Source organism: Dermacentor andersoni, chromosome 1, assembly GCF_023375885.2.
Source record: "Dermacentor andersoni chromosome 1, qqDerAnde1_hic_scaffold, whole genome shotgun sequence".
NCBI classification, from domain to species: Eukaryota; Metazoa; Arthropoda; class Arachnida; order Ixodida; family Ixodidae; genus Dermacentor; species Dermacentor andersoni.
This window is the reverse complement of record NC_092814.1, coordinates 317,614,220-317,630,421: the sequence shown is the minus strand read 5'-3', so window position 1 is coordinate 317,630,421 and position 16,202 is coordinate 317,614,220. Positions and strand designations below refer to the sequence as shown.

The 16,202-nt window shown below is 46.8% G+C and overlaps 2 non-coding genes across 2 annotated transcripts; both read right to left on the bottom strand.

The window, feature by feature from the left end:
* Positions 1-293: 293 nt before the first annotated feature.
* Positions 294-366, bottom strand: TRNAR-CCG (transfer RNA arginine (anticodon CCG)). The gene has a single exon. It is a non-coding gene; the product is annotated as a tRNA-Arg (tRNA).
* A 14,162-nt stretch (positions 367-14,528) lies between these two features.
* On the bottom strand, positions 14,529-14,601 carry TRNAR-CCG (transfer RNA arginine (anticodon CCG)). Its single transcript has one exon. It is a non-coding gene; the product is annotated as a tRNA-Arg (tRNA).
* Positions 14,602-16,202: the final 1,601 nt, after the last annotated feature.

Sequence of the window (16,202 nt, the reverse complement as noted above, 5' to 3'; positions counted from 1 at the left end):
TATTCAACACCATCGCACATGCTGGCAACTAAGGCATCAGTAATTGATATCCTGATTGGCCGCCATGAAAAATTATTGCTAACACGACCCTGCTAGGCCGCTGAAACAACTGCGATGTAGCAAATGTCACCTACCTCGGAGCATGACGGTGGTCTGAAGGGGCGTCCCATGAAGACAAGCGGACATGTAGCAGCATATTCTGCACGTTGCATGAAGATTAATGCCGCACCAGTACAACAACAAAAAAAAATATTCAAACAGCAATATCCATAACAGGACTAAAAAAAATTCAACGTCCGCGACAGGACTCGAACCTGCAATCTCCTGATCCGGAATCAGGCGCCTTATCCATTAGACCACGTGGACTTGCAGAAAAAGCAGGTACACGCTCATAAACAGTGATACCGTAGCAGTGATAAAGACATGCCCCTAATATTGTTCATTGAAATAGATAGTGGCCCCAATATTTCCCGAAGGAAATCGTTGTTTTGAGGCGTATGGCTTACGGGCAGCCTTCGCAGAAACGCGCCAATTATTTGCTTTCGAGACGAAGAGGGAGAGGAGAGCAAGTTTAATCAATAACTCTATTCATAGTCATGCCATTTGTTTTTGTAGCTTTCCTCCATAGTACAGGAGCTGAGATAAATGTTTCATCCTGCTCGGTCCGCTCTAACCTTTTGCTTTACACAACCGTTCTCACTCAACATTCCTTCATCATGGCGCTGTATTGCTATAGAGAAAGGCCGGAGTTCTCGCGAAACAGGGTATATCTCGAGCTCTAACGGCATCCACAAATAATGATATGACAAAGAATTACGAGCATTCAGCGCATTTTTTTTTTCATCAGTGCTCCGAAGCATGCGACGCGTTGCCTGATGAGCATTGCTCAATTCCAGTAGATATGTCTATATCTTCCCAGAGCATCTCCCGGTTCTCTGTTTCCACCAAGCACTTCAAGAAAGCGCATGAAAAAGCGCGGACACGTAGGTGCAGGCGTAGACAATGTTTGTCTGCCAATGCCTGCTAGCGCAGAAGCCAGCGTCTTCCGCTGTGATTCGTAGAGAGGGCAGTAGCAAAACAGATCTTGGAGAGTCTCGGGCACTTGGCGGCGTTCACAGTACGGGCTGTCCGCACGGTCGATTGAGATGTGCATAGCGTCGAGCGAAGGCGATGCCCGGGCGAATCCTATGAAGCATGCTTGCTTGGCATCGCTTGAAACGTAAGTATACTTGTATTAGCAAATTATGTTCCCACAATAGCAAAACAAAAGAATCCTACCATTAACTCATTGAGAAGAGGCTTGGTGAACCATAAGAAACGTCCTAAAAATTGTAAATCACGCTCTTCCTTATAGTACGCCACAAAATAATCAAAAACACTAGACACGGGTGGTGAGGCCTCCTTCAAGCTCCCCTAACACCCTGGCATGACGTAAAGGCATTTGACGGCGTCTTCTCGAACTTAATTTCTTTTATCGGTAGAGATGACGTATATTGTAGCGCTAAAGTGCCAAAAACTGGACTTAACAAGTTTCGAGAAGCTTTCCTTCAATAAAATGGCTCCGATACTAAAAAATACTTTGATATATGCGTGACGTCACGCTGGCGTCCCAGCGCCCAGGTTTCGGCGCGAATTGTTAAGAATTTGAACTCAGACGTTTATGTTTTGCGAACAAACCTATTGCCGCAATAAAATCGAAAATGGAGGTTTAAAAGAATAACCTGCAAGTTTAAGCTCATTTAGTGTTTTGTCTCTTTAAGCTTTTACATTGAGCAGCGTTATCGCACATGAGTTGCCTCAGCCTTGGCTCACCCGCCGTGGTTGCTCAGTGGCTATGGTGTTGGGCTGCTGAGCACGAGGTCGCGGGGTCGAATCCCGGCCATGGCGGCCGCATTTCGGTGGAGGCGAAAACACCCGTGTACTTAGATTTAGGCGCATGTTAAAGATCCCCAGGTGGTCGAAATTTCCCGAGTCCTCCACTACGGCGTGCCTCATAATCACAAAGTGGTTTTGACACGTAAAACCCCATGATTTTTTTTTCAGCCTTGGCTCGGCGCTGCATGCCAAGCGATTATTTTTGAGGGCTGCCTTTTTCCCACTACGCACAGGTTCAACCCGGAGAACAAACCCAACATCCACCCGATCAGTTTCCAGCCGTTCGGAAAAGGCCCCAGGGCATGCCTGGGGCGAAATTTTGCTCTCATCGAGATGAAGCTTATTCTGTGTGAACTTCTCGCCAGATTCAAGCTTTCCGGGGATGAGGAGCACCACGAGGTGAGCGACAAAATTCTCACGCCCTTGCTCGTCGGCATTAACGTTGTCGCATCACAAAAAAATTGATAAAAATTGCTAGGTTTCCTCTCAAAACATCCTCATCCATGTTTTGGTTTGGATTTCGTAACCAGGCAACCAACACCTAAGCGAAATTAATGAACGAAATGTTTTCTTCCTATGTAGCCATAATAAATAACATCATGTGTCTTATAGCTTCCGTACGCAATAACAGCGTGTGGTTCTATGGGATCCTATGCAAAAAGCGTTGTTTTTATATATGGCCACAAGGGATTGTTGCATGTGGCTTGTATAAGCCCCTACCAATGGTCCTACAATGCTTACTTCATTAGAAGAACAGCACAGGCATATTGCCTTCCGAATGCAGTCGGACGTCTTAGCGAAGTCTGCAACGAGGAGACGTTTGATACGCTACCTAATTTCGAGAATGCGCGCGTACTCGCTCAAGTGTATGTTTCACACCAGTGCGGTCTATTGGTACAAATTAAAATTTAATTACTGTCTGTGCTATTTCAGAATGGGCTTCAGCTCAGCAATGCTTTCATTGCTTCTTTCTTCCCAAATGGAGTCTGGATGAAGCTGGCGAAGTCAGAAGTGTGTTCAGAAGACCTGTGATTAGCTTTATTCTATTTAGTTGTCACCAGAGCCCGTGCCATAGTTTCGATTAGTTTCGTTTGGTCTAGATTGCTGTGTATCCTTGTTTGTTTCGCTTTATATCTTTTGTAGCTTGGTTTTGCTCGAAGCTCACTTTTTTTTTTTTAATTTGCTTTGGTGTTGTAGCCTGCTTTTGTGTTGTAGTTTGCTTTTGTTTTGGAGCTTGCTACAGTTTATAGCTGGCTAACCTTGCTTGTATTTTTTAAGTACTTGTCGCTGACTGCCGGGTACAGCCCGACAAGCCTTCATGGCTCGGGCTCACCGGTTCTTGAATTTGTTCTATTTTCATGAAATGAAGGATATTATTGTTATTATTATTTAACACTTTTTTTTCATGATACAGGCGGCCAGATTACTTTCCATCTCGATACGAAGTTGCTGTTTGAATTAGTCAACGCTCAAAAGGTGCACAAGATAATATCATTCAAAACAAAAAATTTAACTGTACGTTCTTCTCAATATACATATGATCAGCCTACACGGCGTTTCTTCCAGAAGTCTGTCAAAGCTTCCTAGACGGAGCAATAAAAACTGTAAAATCATAGTTTCTTCCAAGTCAGAATATTATCAACAATGGACGCCATAAAACATGTGGTATATTTAATTTTTTTCGCTAATTAAATAATCATAATAATATGTTTTTCATCAGTATCGTTCGGCGGCCCTTGACAATGGAACTGTTGTAGGTGCTGTGCATTCGATAAGAAAACAGTTTTCGAGCAGCCCAAAATGTGCTCCTCAGGCCCTTGGCCTATACAAGAAACGTGTAACATTTTTCATGGAAAACTCAAAATTTGTGCATGTGGTTCTCCACGCATGGGAAACGCAGACAATTACGTGTGCAAACACTTTTGCTGATTAAGCTTCGCAACGTCTCCCAGTCTATAATACGCAAGACGAAGCATCTGCTTTTTTTTATACTGCTTATTTAATCAAGTACGCAGTAGTGTCTACTCTTGGTAAGCCGGATAGTATCGTCAATACGCACCATACAGTGATCACATACACTGTGTCGCCAGAAGGCAAGAATGACTCCCATCGATTAGGCGCCATCCTGATCGCTTTCACTTCGATCTAGACAAAGGCAGGTGAACATTGGTACCGAAGAAACTTAGTAGTTTCCTCTTTATGCATCCATCACAGGTCAGCACCACCGCTAGCACTGCCACCTGTGAGGTTTCATCCCAAGCCATGTGAATGTGTACCGCATGTTGCGGACCACCCTTGGTCTTATTTATTATCGGCTGGCTGTGGTCTTCCATATTGGTGGCATAGAGTAGTAGCTTTGGCGGGCGTAGGTCTTTCCACGGCGGCACACGAGGTGAGACGCATTTTGCCAAGAAGTGTATGTTAGCTCCGAATTTGTTGCCAGTGTTTTGAACGCTCCGTTTTCTTATCATTGCCTTGCAATAAAATCGCTGCAAAATATGGGACTCAGGTCTGGGTGGATTGGGTACCGGGCCATGCGGGCAACCCTGGCAAGGAGGCTGTGTGCAGTACTACTCGTACTTGCTCCTTCTTTGCTGGGAGATGAGGATCGGACGTGGGCTGAGGCATGTGCCGCCCAGCCCAGGACGCTAAGAGAATCAATGCAACGAAACGAACACACATTAACGACTGGTACACCAGTACTCACTCACAAAGAAGTGATAGCCTTTGCGCTCGAGGAGTTGCGAGCGTACGTGCCGGTACCTGAAGCCATACCCCTCATGCTCTGGGCTTTCCCAGGCCTCCAATATGCCCGTGATCGCCATCGTGGTACTGCAAAAACTGTAGAGAAGTGGATCTGTCCGCCCTCGGCGGTGGCCAGCGCTGCCCTATAATCCCTATAGGACATCGACCTGAAGACTGACGTGGCTAGGGCTTCCGCGGCGGTGCGGGTTCACCTCCATCACCCTCTCCTCTAATACCCTACCCATCTCCCCGCACCAGAGCATGGACCACAGAGCCATCATTCTTTCAATAAAATTGATTCATTCATCATATTGTATTATGCGGTTCGCAGAGTGTTCTTGGCTGCCGATAATCGATGCTTCAATACGATACTTCTCACTACAGCTAAGAGGTCAAGTTTGTCAAGAGCTTTCCTCTTGGCGACTCATTGTGTATTATGACGTCCTTCTTAAACAAAACAGCCTTCCTCCCCTCGCATTATTATATCCCTCTTTTTTTTTTTTCGTGTGCCCGCCGTACCATGAGATCAATAGAATGATCGCGCTCTTTTTGAACGTTTGTATTAATAATCAGTATGCCGGGCAGTCGACGATTGCTTTGCCGCTTCTAGACTGCAGTCATTTCCGCTTCACCAGATTAAAGTTAAAAGAAGCTTTGAAGCAAGGCGTTTCTTTTTTAATAACTTGAAGCACTGTCGCTGTGTTTGGTAGAAGCAGAACAGTCTCAGTGATGGAAGTACACCTGATAAGCACTGAGTGACCCCTTTGAGCCATTGGATCTGACTGCCAAAAACTTTCTTTCAGAATACCATTTGTTTATTATTTTCTTAGTACTGTCGAACAAAATCAACTTGAGAATTGGGGCACCATCCCACGCAGTGACACACCAGCACACCACTGCATTGAGAGAACGCATTATTATCTAGAGGCCACAAACCCTGCGAGGTCGGCGGCCAGGTCGTTGATCCCCATTCTCCTATCCACTGGTCAGGAAAGTATTCATCGAGGAACTACGAGCTTGCATGGAAGACTACTCCTAGCCGAGTCTTTTTCCTTTCCATGTGCCACTAATCCATACATGCTCCTTACATATCCCTTTTGCCCTCTGCCACTGCATAGCTAGCCTAATTATTATGTCTACACTTCCGCCTTTCCTTAACGCAGACTTTCTGATGCACCCCTAAAATACAACATTGCCACTAACAGGCGGCTGCTCCAAATCTCGCTGATGCGTGTAGGCCCAAGCGTGCACTCTAATAGCTCCGTTAATCAGCTGGCTTTGAATTTCCAACCATTCTTTATGCTTGCGGCCACCTGCTTGTCTATGCAACAAATTTTAACATCGCTACGTACATCCTTTGCTCGCCTTTTCTTAACTCCGTGTGGTTTGATTCTGCTCTTTGTTGGTATTTCGCAACACTCAATACTTAATCTAACTTCCTTATTGCCTGAACCCCGCCTAAGAAGGCCACTGCCCCTGCCGTGAATGAATGTAAAAGCGATGTTGCTACATTATCGCTAAAACGTATCTCGTCACGTACAAAAGCGCCTTCCCGGACTGCTCGCTGGATTTCTCGGTTGATGTCAATGACCGTAAAATTGATTCCCTTAGCTAGCGTCCAAATTTTCCTGTTTACCGCATGCACTGCCATTTCGGTTTATTGCTCCTGCCTTTGAGCATTTGGCACCGTCGCGCAGTGTTATTTTCACTTTCTTTGAAACAATCCGCCGATCGGTGACCCCTTTAGCTATTTCTCCCTCGATCGGTGTCCCCCGTTCCTTCAGTATGTCAATCACTCCAGCAAACATCACCACTAGGTGCCTCTACTCCATTCTGTCTCACATGTGTTGCTTGGTTTTGGCTATCACTTCCCAAATCGGTTTCACCTGAAACGGGCTAATCTGGACGCGCTCGCCTCTAATATAAACGGTCTTACTTTACGCCTGTTTGAATTCCCTAGAACGACAACTCAACGCTTATTCTCCTCCTGGCCGTCAAGAGTTTGCACTTGAGGCCGCGATGCCCCCCCCCCCCCCCCTAGTTTTATCCTCATCATTCGCTTTGTTCTCTTCTTCCGTGGCCGACACGCCAGTGGTAGCCTCTCCGTCACCGTCACTGACGTGTCCGCCACTGCTTTAACGCGTGGTGGCTTCGTCCTCCTTCGCTGCTCTCGCTTCGAAGCCAGCCACATTTGCGGTGCATGTCTCGAAGCGTCCACCATTGCGGAATGGCTGGCTTCATCTTTATTAATACGTTGGCTAGCTTATCTTCTACCACCTTCCTCTGCTTCTGCTTACTCTGGAGATCCTTTTCCAGCTTCCCAACCAGCATAGCTAGTTTATCCTTCTTGTCTCGTCGGTCTAGTCGCGACCCTAGCACACACATACTACAAATAATATCTACCCCGTTTTCATCACCTACCAACTGAAACCGCTCTTCTTACAACGCATAGGAACGCTCGCACTCAAGACAACGCAGGTCTGGGTTCCTCCTGGTACCGACAATGTACTAACAAAGCGCAGTAAAAATCTGGTTATACTTTTACAGAAGAACTGCAGTTATTTGTTATCGACTTATATCAAATCAAAGAACACCAAGAAGCTGAAAAACATGAAAAATATTATATATACATTGCTCGTTTAACTAATACATTTAATATCCAAATGAGGGAAAAATCAAATAAAAAAGCTTATTGATTTTCCACGTTGCTCCTGCTGCACTGCGAACGCACTTCCAATAGGAACGTCTGTTCTTTTAGGCGTCACTTGAAGAAAACAAAGGATTGTCCGGTGGTGGTGGTGATGATGACGACTTATTGTCATCCCCTTCCCTCTAAGAACAGTTGCACTCTTTGGGGTGTATATTAGCCACACAACAATAATCGTCATCTGTCTTGCCCGCATTTCCTTTCTTGAAAACGCTGCGCTCGCTACTTCCCTGTCGAGAATGCTCTGTCGTGCTCTTAACGCGCATCCAGTTCGTGACATGGAAGTACCGGGCTCGTCGCGTTAAAGAAAAGAAATCCGGACATGACAGATGACGATTATTGTCGTGTGGCAAGGTAGGACCCCCAGGGGGCAACTCTTTTTAGAGTGTTTGACAGGGGTTACGGAAAAATAGGTACTTCGCCTTCTTGAGTTACCAGGTATGCTATTCCTTCTAGCATTTTTGCAGACATCTCTTCAAATTTTTTTTCATCCTCAAGACTTGTCTATCTTGTACCGCTACCTATTCCTGTAAAGGATTCGGTCTTATCAATCTCTTCCCTGCTTTTTTCCCACCAATTCTCCAAATGTCTCTTACTTATCTCGACTACCGACGGGTTGATGCTTCCGTCCACTTTAAATCCAAGTGCTTTTACAAGGTGTACATTATCTAGGGGTCTCACTGGGTGAATCCCTTCGCATTTGATAAGAATGGGCTGAGTGGTCTCTGGATTTGTGCTGCAGCATACGCATGCTTCATCTATTTGCGAATAGATGCAGCTCGAGCCTCAAGTAGCAAGGTTCTTTCCTTCGTGTTATAGTACAGATTTTCCCTATAAATTTCTTCCTTCCATCGTCTTTCCAGTCTCCATTGTCGTCTTTGTTTCCTTTCCTCGCACGCAATTCACTGTTTGTTTCTCTCACTTTCTTTCTGATGACTCCTGGTTGCCTATTACACTTTCAATTACCCTGTACTTGGTTGCCAACTTTCTTGACCTGTTCCTCCCTTCTGTGTCCATGCTATTCAGGTACAGATACTATTGCACTTTAGCCGCCCATTAATTTTTATCCAAGGTTCCTGTGTCTTGAACACTAATTTTGCTCTGCGCTTCTCTGAATCCAAACGAGGCCCAACCCATGTCACACAGCACTGTCTCAATTGTGGTTTTGCCGTGAGCTCCCAAAGCCAACCAGCCTTCCGTTCTTTGGTTAACTTCTAGCCCCGGCAGTTGCGCGTGGAGTGTCGCCACCTGGCGGAGGACGTGGTAGTTAAGTGAATGGCACTTGGTGGCGGCACGTGAAAGGGCAATAGCGACACAGACACACATCCCACCCACTCTTATACTCGTTACACTCGTTTTTTTTTATTATATGCGGAGTTATTTACTGTAGCTGCTTATTTTTGGAGTGAGGAGGTACATTAAGTACCACTGTCTTGTTCGTACGTCATCTGCAAGTGAACGAACCGACGGTTTCTTTCTACAAGTGGTTACAAGATACCAAGATAACAGGTACGCCCAATCTGTATGGTTTCCGCTAAGAAGGCATTGTCTTCAAAACGCCATCATCGATCATCCATGTGTCGCGTCCACAGACGGCACTGTTGTAGCGTCACGGATTTACATGGGTAGGATGGAAAGGGCTAGAAGAAATTATTATCGGATTTAATCGATCATACAAGCCGCCGGGCCGACTGTATATCAGCAGCTCTAAGGTTTCTTTATTGCGGATGACAATGTGCTGCTTTCTAACAGGCAAATAGATATGCAATGTCTAGCAGATACTAATCTGTGTACAAGATGGTGAGATTTTGAATTGAAATATAGCGTTAAAAAATCAGATCTTATGGCATTCGCTGAAAACAGTGAATAGACAGTCTCCATACAGGGCCAGGAAATACCTCGGTTAAAAGAATACAAATACATAGGTTTATGGGTAAACGAGGGCAATAGATATATGGAAACACACGAAACACTAATAGCAAAGCGGAAGAAAATGCGCCCATAATGAAACACGTAGCTCATTAGGGATACAATAGGTACGAGATTTAGCCTCGCGTTCAGAGAGGCATAACTCGGCAGTACGTTTGTCGTTCCGAGCGAACATGGTCGCTTTTCAGAGAGCTTACTCAGCTATAGTTTGTTTAATCCACCAAACTCAAAGCAGCGCTCATCAGAAGTTATAATCGGGAATTTTTGAACATAATTTAAGCCTTCTGCACGGCTCTGGCACCGCAAGTACGACACCTAGGGCGCAGAAGTGACCTGAACAATCTCGGGCAGCATGACAGACGGATGCCAACTCGTGCCCACAACCTCTGACCACGGCGGGCCAACTACCAATAAGGAGCGAGCACGATTGGAATCTAACACTGTAGGACCCCTGCTAGCGACGTAGTAACATGTAAACTTTATAATACGTTAAAAGATGTTGTGCGTTTACTTTGGTATCGTTATGTATATACATATATAGTGTGTTTTAGCTAACGTTAGCCAAGCTATTCAAGGAAAAAGACTATCAAAAATCATCGCACGACATATGTGTATAAGACCTGCGGTGTTCGGTAGTCAGAAGTATGGTGACTCAGTATCTTAGGTCTTATAATAGTACCTTGCATCGGCATTCTTATTTTTTTTTTTTAACAACTTGCCTAACCTTAGCGTGGACACCCTATATAGAGGAAAGAAGCCATTACCCAATCATGCATGTCTCACGCCACGCATGACGAAATCGAAGTTAAATCTATGCTCACGTCCGGTGTTCAGAGAGGTGTAGCTCGGCAGTACATTTGTCCATCCGAGCAGGAGTGGTCGCGTTTCAGAGAGCTCACTGTGCCATAGTAATTATAATTTATCAAATTCGCACTGGTGCTCACCGGCGGATATAGGGCTCGCAAGTCAGCTATTTGTTCCAGAAATGTCACGCTTGCTCGCCTATGGCCCCCTGCATTCGAAACCTACGGGCTAGAAATGGCGTGAAGAGACTTGAGAAGGAAGACAAAGGGATATTCAGCCCTTTTGACCACAACCTAAGGTGTCCTGCATGCATGCATGGATAATTTACGTCAGTACAAGCGTTCAGCTGACTTAAATCTTCTATACATCTCCTCCGTGGCACGGTGTACCTCTAAAACAGCGAACACGTGGCAAACGCACCATCGGCACAAATATAGCTGTACAAGGCCCCTGAAAAAAAAATTGGATTCTTCTTTAAGGGCTTTATGCCGTGCATCTAAACACAGTGCAAGCACTTCCGCAAATTGATTGAATGCCGCATAATTTGACATTTTCAGACACGACGAAAATCATGCCACTTGCGTGTACATTCATTCCACTGTGGTACTCAACGTTACGATCTCGCACTTTTCCTTCTCTCGAACTTATCCCACTACACCGCTCCGAACCGCACCACCCTTGTGCTCCCTAGCGGGATAATTGCACGAACGTATATTTCCGGCAGAGGGCCTTGCACGATGGGCGTCGCACCGCAACTAACTTGGTTTACAATCTGCAAAACGCACTTGAGAGGAGGTGCCTGCAAATACCTGAACGTCACGCTCACTCTGCTCCCTATTGGGGAAGAGCTCCACCATTCGAAAACATGGCGCTACCGTCAGCGTGACGTGGCATGAGGGATCACGTGGACACAGCGGCCGCGTCGGCTTTCGGCAGCGCCGAAGCGAGCTGAAATCGAAAGTTTGGTGCCAGAAAACGTGCACTCACCAAAAATTTAAAAAAAATAAAGAACAGACGTTTCGGGCTCCGTACGGGTCCCTTGCTCACCATAAAGACGTAAGCATGGGCGAGCGAGCGGCTGTTTATGGGTGAGGTGGCGCAGCATTCGGGTGTATATTTCGGGAAGATTACCCCGCGTCCTGTTTATCGTGTGTCTAGTTGATTGGATGTAAAATTGTTCTAAAAGCAAACGGGCAGATAAGTGTGTCTCTTTTGCAATGATGGCTGCCGAGTCCCAGTGAATGATGTGTCCAGTTAGATCGTGATGTTCCGCCAGGGCGTTCGCGGCTCGGTGGCCCTTGGCGACGTCATTCATGTGTTGTTTCAAGCGCCGTTTAAAATTTCCTCTGTCGCCGATGTACGAAACGTCAAACTCCTTGCATGGTATCTTGTATATCACTCCCAGGTAGTCCGTGTGTTTGAAAGGATCTTTTGCGCGAACCAGCTGTTGGCCAAGTTTTCTGGAAGGCACGTGGGCGATTTGAACACCGTAACCCTAAAAATTCGTACAAGGGCTTTGCTTGTTCCCGCAGCGTACCGCCGCGCGCTTCACTATTTCTTTCGCCGTTTCACGGCGGGGCTTCGCTGATTTCCGCTCCTGCGTTCTGAACAGTTGCACAGGTTAACCATTGTTCAACAGGTTCCTTTTCACAACCTGTAGCTCTTGCTTACGTTTCGTGGGGCTGGAGCAGACGCCGAATGCCCGGGAAAGAGTGCTGCTGCGACGGATCGCTTTTGCCCAACAGGGTGCGCCGAGTCGAAGCTCAGGTACTTTCCTGTAGGTGCGTTGGCTTTCTGTACACACTAGCCCTCAAGCGGCTTGAAGTCCTTTCTACGAGGACATCAAGGAAGTGAATTCGCCCATTGTTTTCCTCTTCAGCCGTGAACTCTACACTAGGCTTGAAGGAATTTAGGTGCTCGAGGAATTGCGTTGCGTGCCGGCGAGGGATAATGCAGAACCAGGCGTCCATGCACCTTAGAAATAGCTTTGGTCGCGGCCCGAATGAAGATAAGGCGGCACTTTCCAGATCCTCTAGAGCAATGTCGGCGCAAACGACGGACACAGAGGCTCCCATCGCTGTGCCCAATACTTGCTTGTAATACTCCTTGTTAAAGGCGAAGTAGGTATTCTCAAGGAAATTTTAGAAGGCGGGAAAGGTCGTGGGATTAGAATGGCGTGCGTTCGGGCAAAGAAGAGTCAGCCTCGAGACGTTTCCTCCAGCACTCGTCCGCATAGTCCATAGGCACGCACTTATACTTTGACTTTTCGTCACAGGGGATCATGACTTCGTCATCGTCAATGCAGGCGCTTCTTATTTGCTCATTGAAATGAGCGGACTCTTTGACCAAAGTGGGCCTGAGTCTTGCAAGCGGCCTAAAAATACGGTGCAGGTAGCCTGGCAGTTCGTACAACGGCAAGCGTGTGTAGTCCACAATTGGTCGTACCGGGACATCCGGCTTGTGAAATTTCGGCCGCTATGCCACATCGTATCGGCTCCCGCGCTCTACGAACTCTGAACTTGTTGATGCTAGTTACTGGCAGGTACATTGTAATGGAAAGGCAGCGTCAGAAGCACATTAATAAAAGGCATGGCATACGGTCATGTTTGTGCTATGAATTAATGTACTGGATTACGAAAAAGAAGCAGCGGGAAATCGCACGCTGAGAAGACCGATAAACATACAGTGCGACGCAACCTACGAAATAATATTGAAACGTCGAAGAATTTAGAAGAATAAAAGAAAGTTTGAGTCGCCGCCACAGGATATCACAGTCACCGTAGGCGTCGAAGTCTCTATAAAGAAATTATTTTTCAACAGCTCTGATAACGTCCACGCAACAATGGTTAGATGTGTACTGTGAAATGCTCAGACTCTGCGGCCTAAAGTTCATGGCACGGTGCGAAAGCGAAATATTGTGCGCGGACATGCATGCGGACGCGCAGTCGGTCGCTGCGAACCCGTGCGATCGCTGCATTGAGGCTTCATCCTGTTATGCTCCATTCGGTTAAACCGTCAGCCCACTATAAGAACATGTTTCACATAGTTTGTTCTCAGCGTCTGCCTACATTTCACGCACGAAGCCGGCTCGGGGGGCTCCATCTCGGCGACCAGGCCCAGTGAACGTTCACTGTACGTATTCGGCAAAGAGAGAGGGTCGGTAAACGGTTCTGTGCTTTCAGTTTGCCCAAGATTATCATTTTAACAGTAAAAAACTTCCCTCGTTTTGAGAGCAGTTACTGAAATGTGGAGGAGGGCGGCCGCGTGGTGTTTTTATTGAGCGCCATAAGCCAAAACTATGAGGATCACGCCGCGTTATACATCATACTACGCAAGGGTGCGCTTCCGACAGATGGCAACTCCGTAAGTCCCCGCCCCAATACTGTGCATGTTCGAAAAAATAACCGAAATGCGCTTTGCTACCTCTAGCGATTTTTGCTCGCCTGTGCATGGGCACTTCGCTGCAGAACGCTGTTTGCTCTGTGCATCCCTAGGCGAATCCAAGCTGGCTCGGAAGCACGGCGTGCGCGGGAAAGAAGTCAGGCGCGAGGCGATTGTTGTTCATTGTTTCGCGATTGTAGCATATCAAAACATTATAATCTCAACGGGATGAGTCTGCCTGACTCGGACTACTTTAATGCCAAAGCATTCGTCCTGCCGATGTATTAGATATCAAGGTAGCTGGGCAGATTGCCTAAAGAAAACCCCTTTAACGGTGTTGAGACACGTTTATGTACTACTCGTCAGTAGGTCAAGCTAAAAAAAAGTTGCGTTGTGATTTAATTATATAGCCATAGAATGATGTGTACATTCGATTGCGTGATACATATTATAGTGACAACGCGAGCCTTGTCCTGACTGCGAGTAGAAAACGCACGTAACACGTTCAGGTTACTGAGCCGTGACTTTTCGCCTAACTTTATGCCTTTTTATTGAATGGGAAGGATAAAGAACGCCTGTACGCATAACTCAGTAGTCCCAACAGATGGCTAATGCTCCGTTGAAAATTTCAACCGGATAAGCTAGCCCGCGTATGTGCACATTCTGAAAAATAAAATAAAAAATCTATTCAACACAATCGCACATGCTGGCAACTAAGGCATCAGTAATTGATATCCTGGTTGGCCACCATGAAAAATTATTGGTAACGCGACCCTGCTAGGCCGCTGAAACAACTGCGATGTAGCTCATGTCACCTACCTCGGAGCATGACGGTGGTCTGATAGGGCGTCCCATGAAGACAAGCGGACATGTAGCAGCATATTCTGCACGTTGCATGAAGATTAATGCCGCACCAGTCCAACAAAAAAAAAAAAAAATCTTCCAACCGCAAAATCCATGACAGGACTAAAACTTGTGGTTACCTGATGCGTAATAATGCGCTTATTTCACTCGGCCCCACGTGTAGGAACCACAGGCACTCCATAAGTGCAATGCTGTGCCATGCAGCGAGAAAAAAAAGTTTCGACGTCCGCGACAGGACTCCAACCTGCAATCTCCTGATCCGGAATCAGGCGCCTTATCCGTTAGGCCACGCGGACATGCAGAACATGCAGGTACACGCTCATAAACCGTGACACCGTAGCCGCGATAGAGACTTAATTCCCCTTAATATCATCCATTCAAATAGATAGAGGCCCCAATATTTCCCGAAGGAAATCGCTGTTTTGAGGGGTATGGCTTACGGGCAGCCTTCGCAGAAACGCGCCAATTATTTGCTTTCGAGACGAAGAGGGAGAGGAAAGCAAGTGTAATCAATAAAAACTTTATTTATAGTCATGTCATTTGTTTCTGTAGCTTTCCTCTATAGTACAGGAGCTGAGATAAATGTTTCATCCTGCTCGGTCAGCTCTAACCTTTTGATTTACACAACCGTTCACACTCAACATTGCTTCATCTTGGCGCTGTAGTGCTATAGAGAAAGGCCGGAGTTCTAGCGAAACACGGCATATCTCGAGCTCTGACCGGATCCACAAATAATGATATGACAAAGCAATTACGAACACTCAGCGCTTTTTTTTCTCATTAGTGCTCCGGTGCATGCGACGCGTTGCCTGATGAGCTTTGGTCCATTCCAGTAGATATGTGTATATCTTCCCAGGTGTTGTAATCTCAGCGCTGACACCCGTTGTTGCATCTGGGTCGCAAGCCCCAAGGGTACCGTTGGCCTGGCGGCCTGGGGCACAACTGGAACCATCCGAAGGAGCTGGCAAAGGATGAGTCGACTGCTAACAGAACAACTTGTTTATTCTAGCATCGCAAAAGAGCGGTCGGTCAGGTCGACCGAAGTGGAGAAACGGGAGAGCGCGTTACTCGACGGAAGAAATCGGAGCCTCTCTTGGCGACCGGGGGCAGCTGCTTTTATGGGCGTCTTGCGCTGGAGTTTGAGGTATAGTAGCGGCGCCTGGTGGCGGCGCGGGAAACGACATTTGGGTCGTACCAGCTTGGGTCGTATTAAGCCCTGGCTGTGGCGAAGCACGTTTCTAGGCGGAGTTTTGCGTCGATTCGCACTTTTTTCTGCCCTGTTGCGAGTGCGAAAAGGCTCGTCACTTCTCACAGACCATGCCGACCACGCTGCGAGCTCGCCGCAGCCTATAGTTTAACGAAAACGGACTCTCCGTGTGCCGTAATGCTGGGAGCAGAAGGAATCGGTGACGCCGATCCGGAGAGACCTAGCCCAGCCTCGAAAAGGCGTCACCGTCATTACTTCTGCGTCGTGGGCTGCCATGAACAAGAAGGCCTGAATCCCAACATCAGATTCTACCGTTTTCCTTCAAGGCCTCACGAAGTGGAGCGACGGGCGCGCTGCATAGCTGCAGTTCGTCGCGCTGAGTAAGCGAAACTTCGCGCCATGCTGACTGCTTCGCCTGTCTTGAAGCTTGCTTGATTATCCGCGTTCTAAATTTCGGTCTTTTGCACCTACAGTCCCGACAGCAGACCGACATAGCAGCAGGCATGGCTGGTAATTCACGATTCGAGACCCGGCCACAGCGATTAATTAACAATTCGACCGATGCGAAGTGGTGAAGTGACCAGGTGTGTGCAAATGACCACAAATGGTCGGGCTGATTCGGTGACAATTCACTACTCCACTACGAGCAGCACAAGTTAGAGAGTTAAATGTGCTCATACTTGACCTCAA